Here is a 16,489-nt window from a genome sequence, read left to right as displayed (position 1 = left end):
ATGCTTTAAAAACAGGAACATTCCATTTTAGAATTTTGCCAACATCATGGGAACTTTACTTGTAATTCAGTTGCGTTCCACCGGTGACACAGAGGAGGGCGAGCGGATGTTCGGTTTATTGTATTTTATTTTGATAAAGTAAAAACTTTGCTGTCAAGTTATAATTTAATATAATAATTCGTATTACATTATAATTTGTTCTACTGTCTGTTGAAAATAAATGAAAAGAAACCTAGTGTAGTAGATTTGTTGTTTTATTCACCAAAATCGTATCAAACCGTGCCCACGAAACCGAGGAACGTACCAAACCATGAAATCTGTGTACCTTTACACCTCTAATATATATTATTGCTGTCAGTCAATTATAATTTTTTACTAATTAATCATACATTTTTCTGAAATGAATTTTGATTAATCGCATATCACAGGTCAAAGTCAGTTTCTGCATATAAATAGCATGCAAAATAGGGGTATATTGAGTGTTGCTACTGTATTCGCTATATACTGGTCTCAACATATGAGCACTATGCATTGCTGTATCAGGTGAGCTCCCGAGCAACTTTACTTCAGGAATGTCATATTTTGCTTATTATGTGAAATAAATGTAAAATGTCAAAATTAAAATGGTAAAAGTGGTTTGTGGTCATATTACAGCATTGTGCAGTGAACTGTGTGGAACTAAATCCTTATTAATCAGTATTCAACCTTAAATCATAATTTGTGTCAAAAGGAATAAAAGTTGGTGGTGTTTTACTGTAAATGGTGTAATTTCCAGCTGAGAACTGCAGTGAATCGTATGTATATGTATGTTTCAGAGCAACATTTTTACAATGTAATGGTACTTTTTGCTTCTTTTTGGAGCTCAACAGGCAGTGAACGTCTTCTCAACATCTTATTTTGGGTTTCATTAAAGAAAGAATGTCCAACATTGTTTAGAAGCAAGTAAATGATAGCACCTCATTTTTTGTCATTGCTTCTGGCCACTCCTTCTGCTAGCGTCTGGGTGACTGGGCTTCCTGTGGACTTATAAAAATAACTTTTCAATGACATTTTGAAATGAGGTCAGAACGACGCGCAGTCCCCGCCAAGTGCCATAAAAAACGCTAAGTATGTTGGTCTGTTCAAAACCCCCTGTCTTATCTAGAGTGAATTTTTAAGAGCGACAAAACACAGGCAGAACCTGTGAAGAATCTAGTATGTCTTGCAGGACCACTCACTCTCTCAGATACAGTCCCAGAGGACCAGACATTTGTTTCAAATTTGGAAAGTTTGCTTCGTTTTCAGAAATAAATTGTTAAAGAAGAGAAGTTTTATTTCAATATCAACTTCATCTCAGATGCTTCTCCCAAAATAGACACAAATGACATTATTATTGACATAGATTGAGAGTTTGGACCTATAAAATGAATCTAGATGCCATTAAGTTGGAAGCACAATTTGATCCTTAACTGAAATCTGTTCTAGAAGAGACACACCTTTGAATACTAAAGCCTTTCTTAAGAAATTCAGTCTTCATTTGCTCTTCATTTCACCTCATTGCAGTCTATTACGGTGATCTTTCCTACGACGACTCGTCAGTTTGGAGTTTATTTAAAGGAGAAGCATATTTTCCAGTTGTAACATGTCACTTGGCATTCTCTTCAAGCTGTTTTCCCTCTAAACGTTTATGAAGGAACATTTACAGCATCGTAACCAGTCGACAGAATCATTCCAGTTCCTTACGGCGTCTTGCAATTGTCAATACAAATGTCAGCATTGAAAAAAATGGCATGAATATGTCCAGACGCAGGGGAACTCCTAGCTTACGTAAACCAGGAGTATTATGTTTTTGCGTATTTACATAAAATATCCCAGATAATGCTGCAAGTAAACCGACGAGCTCTAAACAAAGACCTCCATGACTTATAAAGCAGCGACTGTTTGTGGTGCAGTTTTTTTGTACAGGTTTTTCCCCACTAACTGTGCAAGATGAGACTTTACAGACAGACAGTCATTTAGATGGTGATCAGAGGATGTGGCCCGTCAGTCTTACACGCACAGGCCCCAAAAAAGAGTTAGGGTAGCAAATCGCGATTAAAAATGTCTGAATGTCATTTGATAAGAAAATATCAAAGCAAGTGCTTGTAACCTGCATCTCTCTCTCTCTCTCTCTCTCTCTCTTTTCAAGATTTTTGCGCAATGTTTACTAGAAAACTACCATCAGGTGTAGTTCATCTATAGACTTAATTAACATTTCACAACCACTAAATGTTTATTTTATCACTAATTCTAAATAATATCTGTCGTTTTATCTTTTGACTGAAAAGTGTCTTTCTTTTATTTAATGACACTTGGTTTGATGAGTATGTATCAACACTTTTGTATCGACATTTTTGAGCTCACTTCTACACCCAAGTCAGGACTGCACTCAACTGTCCAGTTATGAAAAGCTGCAAAAGAGTTTAAAGCATGATATTTTCCCCCTAGAAAACTCATTATGCATTTTCCACACCCACAAACGCGCCTTTCCAAGCGAGTCTGCAACTGAAATCATGCATTAAGGGCGAATATTGCTTTTGAAGGGCATCTGAAGCGCTGTGGTGTGTTTTCTCGATTCTCGAATGCTTGAAATCATCCACCCAATCTAGACTTGATGAAGTGACGCCTCGTGAACGGGAAGATCTCTATCCATTAATATTTTCCATCAGATCTTTCCAATCAGCTTTTCCCCTCTAAATTGAAGCCACAGTTGTCCTTTTCGCCAGTGATCTCAGTCTTTCCTCTCACTAATGACAGCGTCTGGCCTGATGCAGCCGATGCGGTTACACCTCACAGAGTAAAAGAGCAGGAAAGACTTTTTACGGCTCTCCTCATGATGAGAAGTCACACTTTCATCCTGCAGTGTTGCAGCTAATTTTAGGGATTGAAGAAAAAATATCCCTAATATCACATTTGCTCTGCAAGCTTGCCAGATCTATGTAGTTACCAACAAATTTGATTTTTCAATTAGTCACTGTCGCCTTATGGATGCACCAGTTTAGGCCCACACACACACACACACACACACACACACACACACACACACAAACATCTATATTAAACAGATGCAAAGTGACCTAGAAAATGAAAATAAAAATGAAGCATTTTTAAAAGAATTAAACCCAATTAAAATATTTAAAAAATTACTAATTATGTGGGCTAAAACAACAACAAAATATAAAAAATAATAATAATGGCACATTTTTCTGATTAAATTTGATATAATTTTGACATTTGCTAGGCCTCTAGCTTGTAACAGAACAAATATTAAACAAAAAGGCATAAATATATACATAACAATATAATATTAGTATATAAATATGCAAATATTTATAGAATAAATGTGTATAAAATGTATACATTTTGAAAGACAACAAATATTTTTCCAAAATATTTTATTTGAATCTGTTTTTCATATTTACTTCATTTTGTTGCACATTATCAAATTTTCAGGCATGACGTTTAATCGTTCGAAGTGAAATCGAACTTTAATTTCAGTGAAATTTAAAGCGTCAAACAGTAGATGACTGAATGTAATTAATGACTCAGCAAAAATCATGCCAGATGGCTTTCATAAGCGTACAGTACTCCACCCTGCTCGTGGGAATGTGTGTGTCTCTCGAGAGTCATTCATTTAACTCAAAACCAGAGCGACTGACACCAAATACAACTTCTGCAACAGCATACAGCGGAGAAAAACTCCCTCACATGAGGCACTCGTTCCCTTTTAACCAGAGCATAAATTCACAGCTCATGGTTTTCACGCTAACGTGCCTGTAACTTTACTCCAGATACTGTTACACCCAATCCTCTGCAGCAGCCATTAGCTTCAGCATAGAGGCCATGAACAAACACTCAGCAGCAAATACAGGCATCCATCACACTTGGTCCACTTGCGCACCCTTTCCTAATCTCTGTACCAGTCCTGAAGACTCCTGTGCTCTCCGAAAAGTGGGACAGGCCTGTTTCCAGAACCTCGAACCTGTATCTCTCTAGCTTCTCTCGTAGTCTCAGTTCCTCATTTTTAGGCCTAATGAGCACATTACTATCTTACACACTGTATTATAGTATTGTATGTAGTGTAACAATATTTCATACACTTCACAATACTACACAACTCAGTATTTTTTATACTACAGCACACTTCACTACAATACATACTATATATTAATATACTGTACTTTGCACTTTATTATACCATACTTGTTTTGTACTCCATTGAATATCATACTAAACTATTTAACTAAATGCTTTAATTTAAAGTATACTGTATAATATCATTGTATGTAACACTATTTTATATGCTTCACAATACTATATATTTGACTACATTTAGCATAACAGTTTAGATAACAGTTAGCTGTATTATACACTATATTATTGCATGCTGTTGATAATATACTCTAGCACACGCTTTACCGTACTGTGCTACACACTTTATCACTATGTTGCCGTATATAGTGTAACACTATTTTATAGACTTCACAATACTACACAACTGGCTACACACCACAACACACATTTTATAACAATAAACACTACATACAAAATACTTGTATATAATATGCATTGTGTACTAATATACAGTATGTAATATCCTGTACTACACACTAGTACACTATAAAATATCATACTAAACACTTCAATATATTATACACAATACTATACTACTGTATATAATGTAACACTATTTACGCTACACTGTAATGAGTATACGCTATACTGTAATGTATGCAATATACTGTATATTTGCTGCACTAATATATTTGCTGCACTAAAAACTTCAATATATTATATACTGCTACACCGTTATCTACTATGCTATTTGCATTGTTATATTTACATGTCAGTAAACTGGCTAAGCTGTCAGGGTTACTCATTCTCACTCTGAAAGAGCACAAGATGAATAATCACCTCAGTCAGGTCACTTTCGCTCTGCTGTGATCTAGCGCTCCAGCTTGCACCCCTCGACTAACACTCCCGGCTTGTCCTTTCTGTTTTTGCCACACTTGATTCCCCCCTCCTGCTTCCTCTGAAAGTTGTTTTGGCTGTGCAGCGTCTGGCACGGTCTTCCGAGACTTGAGAACAATGAGAAGAATGTTTGAGCGTTTCTCCACAGCCTCATCCTCGCACTCCTTGTTTTGAGAGCGTTTTTATGACCTCCACTTCACGCCGCCCCGAACTCATGTCTGGCTGACAGATGTCGCGCAGACGCTAAGACGGCCCATTCAAAGAAACTATTTACGGATGACCTTTCCTCAAGTGGTTCACTTGTCTGACTGAGCTCAGAAAGTCAGTCCGACCATCACCAACTACACCGCAAACCTCCAAAGTGCTGAACAAGGGGTGTTTTTAAGAGCAGAACGCCTTGAAAATGTAAAGAGCAATAGAGAAACCACATGCAGATGTTATTGAAAGTTCAGAAGTGTGACTCTGGCCTCTTACCTGGATGATCGGACTGCTCTGTCTCTCTGTATCGCCTCCGCTCAGAGCGTGAGAGGAACCTTATAGCAGTTGTGTGTCAGAGGGAGTGTCCAACTCCTGTATAGACGCTATGAGTGTTTAGAGAGAGAGAGAGAGAGAGATGAGAGAGAGAGAGAGTTCGTCTGGGGGCCAGACGGGGTGGAAGTGAATGAGAGCGGAGTGAGAGAGACCAGCGAAGGGAATTCCTATTTCTATAACGTCAGAAGTTGAGCCCTCCCCTCCATCAGCGTGGATCACAGGAAGAGGCAGGGAGCAATTATACAGCAGAAGAGCTCATAAAAGAGAGATACTGTTTCCCTCTACACACACACACACACACACACACACATGCCTCATGCTATTCACGTTTCATCTGATCTCCTCCAATCACTGTTTCACCTGCATCTGTTGAGTATCGCTCTTTTTCATATTATTTATACTACACTGTACTGTACAATCTTTTACTATTATACTGCACATAACAGCACACAACAGATTATTATACAACAGCATTCTAGTTGTAGCGTAAGCCATATTACTCAGTGAGCTTTTTCGGTGTACACTTAAATTGCATATTGCTTGAAGAAATATTATACTTTACTATTACATTACATTAAACTATACTTAAATAATACTGAACTATACACAATTTTAGTGCAGTGCGTTACAAAAATATAATATTGTAGTGCAATGTTTTCTAAACTATACATTTTACATATTCATACATGTTATATTCTATATAAACATTTCTACAGCTGTCATTTTAAATCTTTGTATATTTGTATATACTATATTTTAGAACGGCTGTTCAGTTATATAAAATTACAGCTCTATATTAGATTATCCACTCAGTATATCTGTAGTACTTTTTTGTGTTTCTTGCATTACACTTATGTATAGGTGTAATGCAATAAAAATAAATGAATAAAAAAATAAATAATAAAATGCAATACATTTGATATGATATTTATAATTTATTTCTAAACATTTTACGATGCTATACAATAACATTTAAACATATGTGTATATTAAAATATATGATAACTTATGATTATATACACTGTAATAATAATTATTTTTTAAACAATTTACTATGCTATCCACCTTATTCTTCAATGAGGAAAGCAAGTCTTTAAGTAAGACTACCGGTTCATTAACCACTACAGGGAAATTCAAACATTATTAATCATTAAGATAAAACATTAAAATAATATGGTAAGACACACCAATTTTCAATATCAAGCAGCAAAACGAGCTGTTTTGTACATCTAAAGATAGCTGGAAGTGAATGAACCTGGAAGCTAAAACCATAGAACCCATAGCTCTTATGAGAAGAAAAGGGTGGATACAGTGTGTATAATGTGACATTAGTAAACAAGTATGCAACATATTAGAAGCAGATATTGTTGTAAAAAAGTAAAATGCCTCTTGGTTTTGGTTATTTTCAGACTCTTTTCATTCATCGTCGGTGCCTCATTTTAAACATCTGAATGGTGTTCACAGCATGTCAACACTTGTATTGGGTCAAAAGGACACAAAGAGGCTCACACCTGCACAGTGTTTACAGGACAGACACATACATACACGCACACACTGACACACACTAACCCTCCTCCAGATCTCAGAGACATGTGTTTACTCTGCCCTCGCTCCTGCCTGACCCTCCTCAGACACGGGCCGGAGAAAAGGGTCTGAACAACTGCGCACTGTCTGGACATCACACATTCCCCACACACACTTACACACAAGTCTCACGGGAGCCCAGAGAAATGCTGCTGTAAGCATCGACTCGCACACTGATTCACTTCAGCTCATCCAACACATGACGCATGACCGATATGTTCAGCTTCCGTCCAGGTTCTGTCACGTATCTTAATATTTTTTGGCTAGAGTTTTTATATGCATTACTCCTCTGCGTGTTTACAGTCAGCGGTCAGGATGTCGCAGAGTCAAATAACCCAAAGAGGGGTTGAATTTGTCATCCGCTGAATCAGAAAGTTTGTCCGTTATTACATTTGGCACAGAAGCTTGAGAAGGATACTTTTTCCATTCATTATTCTCTGTATTACTGCACAGGTTAGAGCATGTGAAATATATAAATTTTTTACCTGTAATACAAAAGAAGAGGTTAATTATATATTATCTACCAATTTTCAAAGTTCACAGTTCATAATCCAAGGCTGCTGTACATGGACATTCACGAATGCTGCGATAAGGGTTCATGTATGTCTTATCTAAAAGTCAGTGTGTGTGTGTGTGTGTGTGTGTGTGTGGCACACACTGACTCAGGTTTCTATAACTGAACTAGTCTCGGCCCCCTTAAAAATCAAGTTTGGTTGTCATGACAGCGGGGATCTAATTATACAAGCATTCCTCAGAGGAAACACAAGCTCCTCTCCCAGACACAACGCTCTTTCACTCGCACATCAACACACAACAAACAAACCTCACACTGTTAGGAAGTGTAAGACAGTACTGTACTCATACAATCAGAGGAAAAGACTAAAATCATCTTAATCAAGCGTTCTAAACAACAACAACTAAATATACAGAAGAGAGTAAATTAGATAATATGCCATTTTTTCTTATTTAATCACCCTTATACACAAGTCATTTGGTATTTTAGTATTATCTAGGCATATATACTATTATAGATTTTAATAATATTTAAATAAGCTTTTATTTCATGTTTTTCAATTATATATATATATATATCCAGTATATATATATTTTTTTTTTATATATGTGCTTTTCTCATTTTTATTTGTTTTTTTAATATTTCTGTCTAGTTTTCATTTATTTTTTATTTCAGTTTGATGCCGAGATAACATTTCTCATTTTACGTTTTTTCAACTACAACTACCGAGAACACACTCCAAATAGCGATACATTTAAAAAAAAAACACTCAAAACATTTGAGTGACTACACTGCGACTGCGGTGCCCTAGCAACAACAGAACACAACAGCAACCAGTCAAAACACCATAGCAACCGCACAACACCCCAGTGAAGGTGAATTTAGCGGAACACTGAACCTTCTTCTAAAAACAAGACAATCTATAAAGTGTACTATATATATATATGTGTGTGTGTGTGTGTGTGTGTGTTACAATACTATACAGTACTATAGTACACCATGCTATACTTTGTTCATTTCTTTACAATATAGTTTAGGTAAACGATATTATCTGCAAACGTGTTATACTTTAGCCAGGTTTTGCACAACTGAATGTGCATGACATAATCACTTGCTTTTACATAATGTTATATCCATTTACTGGAATGTGTTGGGACAGGCAGTAAAAGCCTATGGAAAGAGCAGGTATTTTAATGTTGCTTTAGGGGCCACTGTTAATCCACAACACACACACACACACACACAGCAGTAAAGCCCTGTCTGGATGCATTTACTTTTTCATTCCAGCTAGTCATAAGGGTTTGTCCTCGATTTCTCAGTTTCTCTCTCACTCACTCTTTTTTTTCTTTTCTTTTGTATTTATGTGTTCACGGTTTCCACAGCAACACGAAACACAAACACTGTGGCGGCAGACAGGAAGTGCGTTTTGAACCACAATGGCGTCACTGTGGCTGCTGCTGTGTAGCACTCGGACTGCTCGTGTAGTCTTCATGATATTATCCGCGCGCCGCTCGCAGCCATTAATAGCATGGATTTTACAGCTGTCTCGCTCACTTCTGTGCTGATTTCTCTTTATGTCGCTCATTATGTGTAATATCAGAGTGTGTCCTTGGGAGGAATTTGCAGCAGATTTTCTCATGAGTTGCTATGTGTGTGTGTTCGCTTGTGAGGGCCTGTTGCAGTACGTTACATCAGATTCGTATTACTGTTTATACATTACTCTTTTTCCTCTCTGTATTTTTCACAGCCAAGTTTAAATATACCCCGCTGAAATAAACTCTTGTCGGGACCTCCCTGTTCTCTGTTCAGACCACCTTTCTCTCTTTGACTGTCGTGTCTTCATTTCCTTGTTCAGTTGTGGTAGTTCAGGTATTGTCATGTGCGAAGATAAAAATCTTTCAGGTAGTCTGCTAATGACAGTTTCTGCAATGCAGTTGCACTCAAGAAACTGCCAAAAAAGCATTTTTTGTTCGAGCTGTGGCCCAGCGGCGAATGCACATACTCTGACATACTGAGTCGTGCACATGTCACAAAGGGGACGTTTTATAAAGCGATTGTTCAACCAAAATGAATAATCTACTATTATTTACTCCGCTTTACTCAGACCTATGTGATTGACCTTCTTCTGTGGAACACATAAGAAGATATTTAGAAGAATGTCCATGTGTATTTTATATATAAAAACATCGGACCCCATTGGAACTCATTGTTTAAATAGACATTTCTTTACCATTTTTTTATTTTATTTTCTTTTAATGAAAACTAAAATCCAAAGCTTAACTTGTTCAACATTTCAGTGCTGGGAACTAATGGTGCACTTTGAAGGAACAGTTCACCCAAAAAATTAAATTTCCTGAAATTGTACTCACTCATAAACCATTAATGATGTAGATGAGTTTGGTTCTTTATTAGAACAGATTTGGAGAAATGTTATGAATCCTAACAGCTGACAATAATCCAAACTTCAGTCCATGAATTAAAGTCTTGTGAAGCAAACGGTGGCGTTTGTGAGAAACAAATCCATCATTAAGGCGTTTCATTGATTTTGGCAAAAATATGAGTAAATAATCCACAATAATGCTTCCTTATTGAAAAGAAATCATCCCATGTTGTCCTCTCAGATCAAAATCCACCAATACATTTGGACTCTTTACACTTGCAAACATGCTCGAGCTATGCATATTTCTCTCCTAATTCAGACAAGACTTCTTTACTGGAGAAAGCAATGTTACGGATAGACTTAGATGACAGATGATGGATATTTTAGCCGGAAACTATGGTTTGAAGTTATGGGTTAGGGTAACACCTTTTTTTTTCTCCTACAAATAGCTTTTCACTTCACAAGACATTGGCTGATGGACTACTTGTGTTTTATTTTGTTGTTTTTATTAACTGTATGGGCTCTCAATCTGACGGCACCCATTGACTGCAGAGGAACCATTAGTGAGCAAGTGATGCAATGCTAAATTTCCCCAAATCTGTTCCCATGAAGAAACAAACTAATCTACATTGCGGAGGGCCTGAGGGTGAGCACTATTACTTTCGCTTAGGACACAGCTGAGTTGCTTAAGAAAACATTTATTATTTTTAATGAATTAGCAATTTTATCTAGCCTCATGTCCTCAAATAATTTGATGTTGACTAACAGTCTGGCTGTTTCTATTACAAATTATTTTCCTCACGCCTGGGGCCAAATCTTGACCCCCTCCCAAACTTCATCCAGCTGTCCATAGTGCTGCCCATCAGCTCCCATAATTCATCTGCATGTGACCCTCCAACTGTTTCATTCAAACAGAAAAGCTGACACAACAGATGCTAATCAGTTTTCACCAAAATCAAACCCTAAGCAACAACCAAGCACTGCTCTAGCAACCATCCACAACAGCCGATCAACTGCATTACAACATAAGAACACATTGCAACACCCTAGCATGATTACGGTGAGATTTGCACATGCATTCACTTCTTCTTCATAAAATGATAAGAAAGCACAGTAGTTAAAGTCCTCATTGTCAAAACAGTTAAATGTATATGAAAACTACTTCAGAATGAAAAGAAATCATTTTACAGTGTAAATGGGAAACGAGACAAAACGATCTCAGAAAAAAAGGAAATGAAAGCAACAGCACTTCCTCTGCATGAGATCATTTTAATGAGATCATTCACACTCACAATGACACACTGCCGTTCTCAAGTCCCTATAAATAAATGCACATCTAATATACTCGCTTTTTTAATATACCTCCCAAAAAGCACCTTTTTTTGTCTCTTTCTCAAAGTGATGCCCTTCTAATGCCACTCTCTCATGAGAATGTCCTTATATCTCACCCAACACCCACAGACTGATAAATGTGAGCCCTTGAATCCATTTCCACACAAACAGTCGATATAATTACCATGCCACTACTGCATGCTCCAGTCCATTATGCATGCTTTAAAATCTGCTCAGCAACATTTAGACCTGCAGTAGAGCTACATATAAAGCGCACTGCCTAAATTGGCTCTGCATTACTGCAGTGATGTATGGCAGAGACATAAACCATTAGTACTGCTACTTGAAAACCACACATCTTTTATGTTAAATTCTGAAAATCCAGTGACATGATATAACAAGTGACATCAACTGATGACCTTGAATGGTATTTGGCTGAGTCTGAGCAACTTTCACTGCAAGTTGACTGTTTACTGTGAAGGTGATTATAGGGCCTAAGGACATCATCCAGTTGGCAATGGTTTTGCCAACACTCAATCTTGGTTTTGGTTGAATTTTAGTAATTTTGGCAAAACGTTTGCATTGAAGAAATCCAGTGTATTCCCAAAAACACACAGTGCTGAGGTTGAGCACCTTTGTGTAATGGCAAGCATCCTGGACTCTGGATCTCAGTCAGTATGGTTGCATGCACATGAAAAGCTCTATTTCAGTCAGACTACAACTTTAATTAGCCTTAAAAAGTGGAGTTAACACTTTAGTTTAAGAACCCTTAAAGAAATAGATAATCCAAAAATCTTGTTCCAAACCTGTTTGACTTACTTTCTTCAATGTTTTTTTTTCCTTCTCCATACAATGAAATCCAGACAGTGTTGTCTGGTCTAAAATATCTTCTTTTGTGTTCAGAAAAAGAAAAAAAAGTCATATAGGTTTGGAACAAAATGGGAATGAGTTAATGCTGACAGAATGCTCATTTTAGGTTGAACTGTGCCTTCAATTCACTCTGATAAATGGCTGCTTCCTGAATGAAGAAACTGCACTGCTGTCATCGCTGCACAGCTGCAGAGCAAACACAGAAGACTGCACTTTAAAGAAAGAGAAGAGATTGTGTTTCCAAAGGGTGCCATGATTTTCAGAAAGGTGCATGAAAGCATGTCAATACCATGCTTTGAAAGATACAAGCTATTGGTTTTTTCAGTTATTGTCCAAGGGAAAAGAGCAAATGTTGTCCTTTAGTGACAACATGTCCCAAAGGCAGGGAATATCATCACACATTGTGGTGTAACATTGGGAGCCTGATATGTTACAAGCTTTTTAATTTAAGTAAAACGTCTATAAAAAAGCAAAAATATTGCCAAAAAACCTCAGATAAAGGGATAGTTCACCCAAAATCATTGACTCTCCCTCAAGTGGTTACAGACCAGTATGAGTCTCTTTACTCTGTTAAAATTTAACCAAATTTATCTCAAAACATATTTTTTGATTAGTAATATGCATTGCTCAGAACTTCATTTGGACAACTTTAAAGGTGATTGTCTTAATATTTGCACCATCAGATTGCAGACTTTTAGATACAGTAGCTGTATCTCAGATAGATATTGTCCTGTCTTTTCAAACTATACATCAATGGAAACCAAAAAAAAAAAAAAAAAAAAAAAAAAAAAAAAAAAAAAAAAAGACCCTTATGATGGTTTTGTGGTTTAGGGTCACATATAGCACCTACCACCTGTGAAATTGTGCGATAGGTTTCAGGCTATAAATTTTTACTTCAACTTCTCAAAAAACGAACATGCCACTATCCAAACACGGTTATATATATACACAGTGTCAGCGTATATTAGCATATGATAACACCACTGCCCACTGTAGTGGTTCATTCATAACCTAAAGAGCAACAAATAGGGCTGGGGCTGCACTACAAAAGCTGAAGGCCACTTTATCATCGTGAAATTGCTAAACCGTTTGCGATGTGATATATTATCCCCTAAACCGAGCTGTTTGGCCAGTAAACTGAGGTGTGAAGTGGCTGGGTGTGACCCTACCCCTCCCCTCCCCTCAGCCGGCCCCTGACAGGACAGATTTCCCGTCTCTCTCTCGAGCTGCTGTCCTTATTTGGCTCGGCAGAGAGTGTGTGGCTGTGTGAATCGAGAACAGAGAGAATTTCCTCCTGACTGTGACTCACCGCTGCTCTGACTCACGCGCGTGTCAACACAAACACTGCGTCGCCATGGAGACGCAGACTACCGCCCTCTCGCGCTGGTTTTAGAGCTAGTGTTGCCAGGTCCTCTGTTTTTTCTCCTCCCCTGCGAAACACGATTGGGCTAGTTATGAAAAGCATTTGGGAGGGTTTTGTTGTGAAAACGTGGCAACCCTGGCTGCAGCTGCTGTTCACTGACAAAAGTAACGCGCTGGAATCAAACAGTGCTTCAAAGAGTACTGTGGGATTACTACTATTACTATAAACTAGTTTGTATGATAAATTTAAGATTACAACCGCACGAATATAGGAGAACTACGAGCAACGCTAGTATGTATTCTGCCAATAGCGGGTGTACAAAGCTGTTTAATTATGCTGCATAAACAATGAGTTGTCATCACTCGGTTTATTTTTGGCTGGATTTCTGTTCATTTATTTAAGGATGTAGCTCAGCTTTCAACCGTTTTTTGAAATGTTTTATTCGGTTTCTTCACTTGTGTCTTTTCAAAAAAAAAAAAAAAAAATTCTATTTAATTAATCTGCTACCTGTGAGAGTTACATTCAGTATATTGGCTAACTGTAAATTCTCACACAAATAAGCCTTTTTATTTTTATTTCACACTTAGAAGTTCAGTAATATCTAAAAAGTAAAAATTAATAATATATATTTTTTTTTATGCCAAAAAATATTTAGGATATTAAGTAGGTAAATATCTTGTTCCATGAAGATATTTGGTAAACTTCCTACTGTAAATATATCAAAACTTGTTTTTCGAAGCAGTAATATGCATTGCTAAATTTGGACAACTTTAAAGAAAATTTATTTATGTTTTAAATTAATTTAATTTATATATTTTTGCACCCTCAGATTTTAAAAAAGTTGTATCTTGTCCTATCCTACAAACCATAGGCTACATCAGTGGAAGGTTATTTATTAAATCCTTTTTTTAATTTTTTTTATTATTATTATTATTTTTACACATTTTGTTTTGAGTCACATTTAATAATATTTAATTATATCTTTTGGTTTCATTTTTTTTTTCATCTTAATGTACCTTCTGATGTATTTGTAAACCCTTCAAACTAATTATATAGATTATGATATAGCAAAAATGCACAGTGGAGAGTAACCTCACAAACCTGAAGCCTGGAGTAACGTTTGCAGCACCTTGTTGAATCCATGCCACTAACAGTCTCAGCTATTCTTGGGGCAAAAGAGGATCTAACTTCAGAAAGTGTGTAATTATGGGTACAGTGGCTCCAGAAAGTATAAACACGTAATTATGCATAAATATTATTGTTAAAATAGAATATTAATATTATTTTAATTAAACATAAACAAAGTTTAACATTTCAAATAAATTATTTTAATTGTTTCATTAAAATGTTATATTTTAGTTATAATTTAAAAATATATTTTAATTTAATATTTCTTAAATATATATTTGAAATATTTATAATTATATTCAATTATAATATTTAAATTAATTAAAATAAACTTTAAAAGCAAAACATTTAAAGTAGCTATTTAAAATAACAGGTAAAAAATTAGATGAATAATTCATTTAAATGGACATGTATGTGTATTGTGTATGCACAAGTGTTATGGATCACATTTTGTGATTGTGAAGTGTGTGTGCTGGTGGTGAACTACACTTGTGGTTATGTGTATAAACCTGAGACTAACAATGACGTAGAAATGTAAAGACAGTGAGAAAGCGTTGGAGGATAAATACAGACACTTAATCTAATGCACAATCAAACATTTTTACACTTAACCCACTGTGTATGTAGTGCATGCAACACTTTTCGAAGGTTTCATATAAAGGTTAATGCTGTTCTAGCAGTGAGTTAAACATGTTCCTGTGATGCATTACGCTGCTAGAAAAGCATGACTATAAACTGTATTTTTACGGTTCTCACCGCAAGTCCCCAGTTTAAAGTGCTTTCAAAGATGATGAGCTATTTATTTCGTCAGACACATGCACTGATTGTCTTTTCATTGCATGCTAAATTTAAAAAGAGCAACAGAAGGATTATTGTTCAGCTGCACTCCTTTTTTAAAGGCTAAACCGGCTAATTCCAGTGGTCTAGTCTGTTATCAGATTGTCTGCACAGTTCACTATGAGATCAGTTATTTTTATTTTCTTATATGATTATATTGCTCAGGTTTCCTCATTTCAAACAGCCACTCCTGTCTCTCTAATCTAAAGACTGAACGATCCGCTCAAATATCTTTTATTGCTCACAGGTTGTCATCGGGTCATGGTCGGCCTCGTGTGTCTCGCAATGAGTGATCGTCTGGAAGCTGCATGAATAGTGTTAAGTGAAATGAATGGAGGAGTATTTTCGGGGGTTTGTATGACATATGGTGAGAAAAGTTGAAAGATTTTATAGGGACCGAAACACGTAGACATAAGAAGGGAAAAAGAAAAAAAAAAGAAGAGAAATGACTGTAACCTAATCAACAAAGTGCAAGATTTGAGTGAATCATTGTGAATTATATTATTAGCGGTTTATACGAGCATCACTATTACTTGCTCATCCTTGTGGTTAGGAAATTAAACTGAGTGTTTGTGCTACATGAATGATTGCTCAAATCATGTGTCTTGTTGAGATGAGGTGGGTTTATTATTTCTTCAGAGTGATCTAACAGTTTCCACCTGACCGCTGATAAAACACACAGCACTGATGGACGAGGAGCAGAACAATCTGGAGACTCTTTGATTTAGGCCAGTAGGGAACCACCTAGCAACCTAACACAAAACCCTAGCAACTGCGATGAAACACAACAAAAATTCAGAACACCCTAGCAACGGAAAAGCATCACGGACCTTTCCATGGACAAGCAGCACTCAATCCAGAATCTGGACTAGACGGAGGAAAGTATACCATACGTTTATGACAAGGTTTTTTTTTTTTTTTTCATATTGTAAGAGCTCCAAGTTAAGATTACAATATAGGA

General features: G+C 36.5%; 1 protein-coding gene across 1 annotated transcript in view; it reads left to right on the top strand.

Annotated features, from left to right (window-relative positions):
* The window catches only part of LOC113067648 (high affinity immunoglobulin gamma Fc receptor I-like), a 124,813-nt gene that overhangs the window by 47,184 nt on the left and 61,140 nt on the right, over positions 1-16,489 (top strand). The window lies entirely within an intron of this gene.

This window comes from Carassius auratus, linkage group LG28B (genome assembly GCF_003368295.1).
Source record: "Carassius auratus strain Wakin linkage group LG28B, ASM336829v1, whole genome shotgun sequence".
NCBI lineage: Eukaryota > Metazoa > Chordata > Actinopteri > Cypriniformes > Cyprinidae > Carassius > Carassius auratus.
This window is presented reverse-complemented; position numbering and strand designations above follow the sequence as displayed.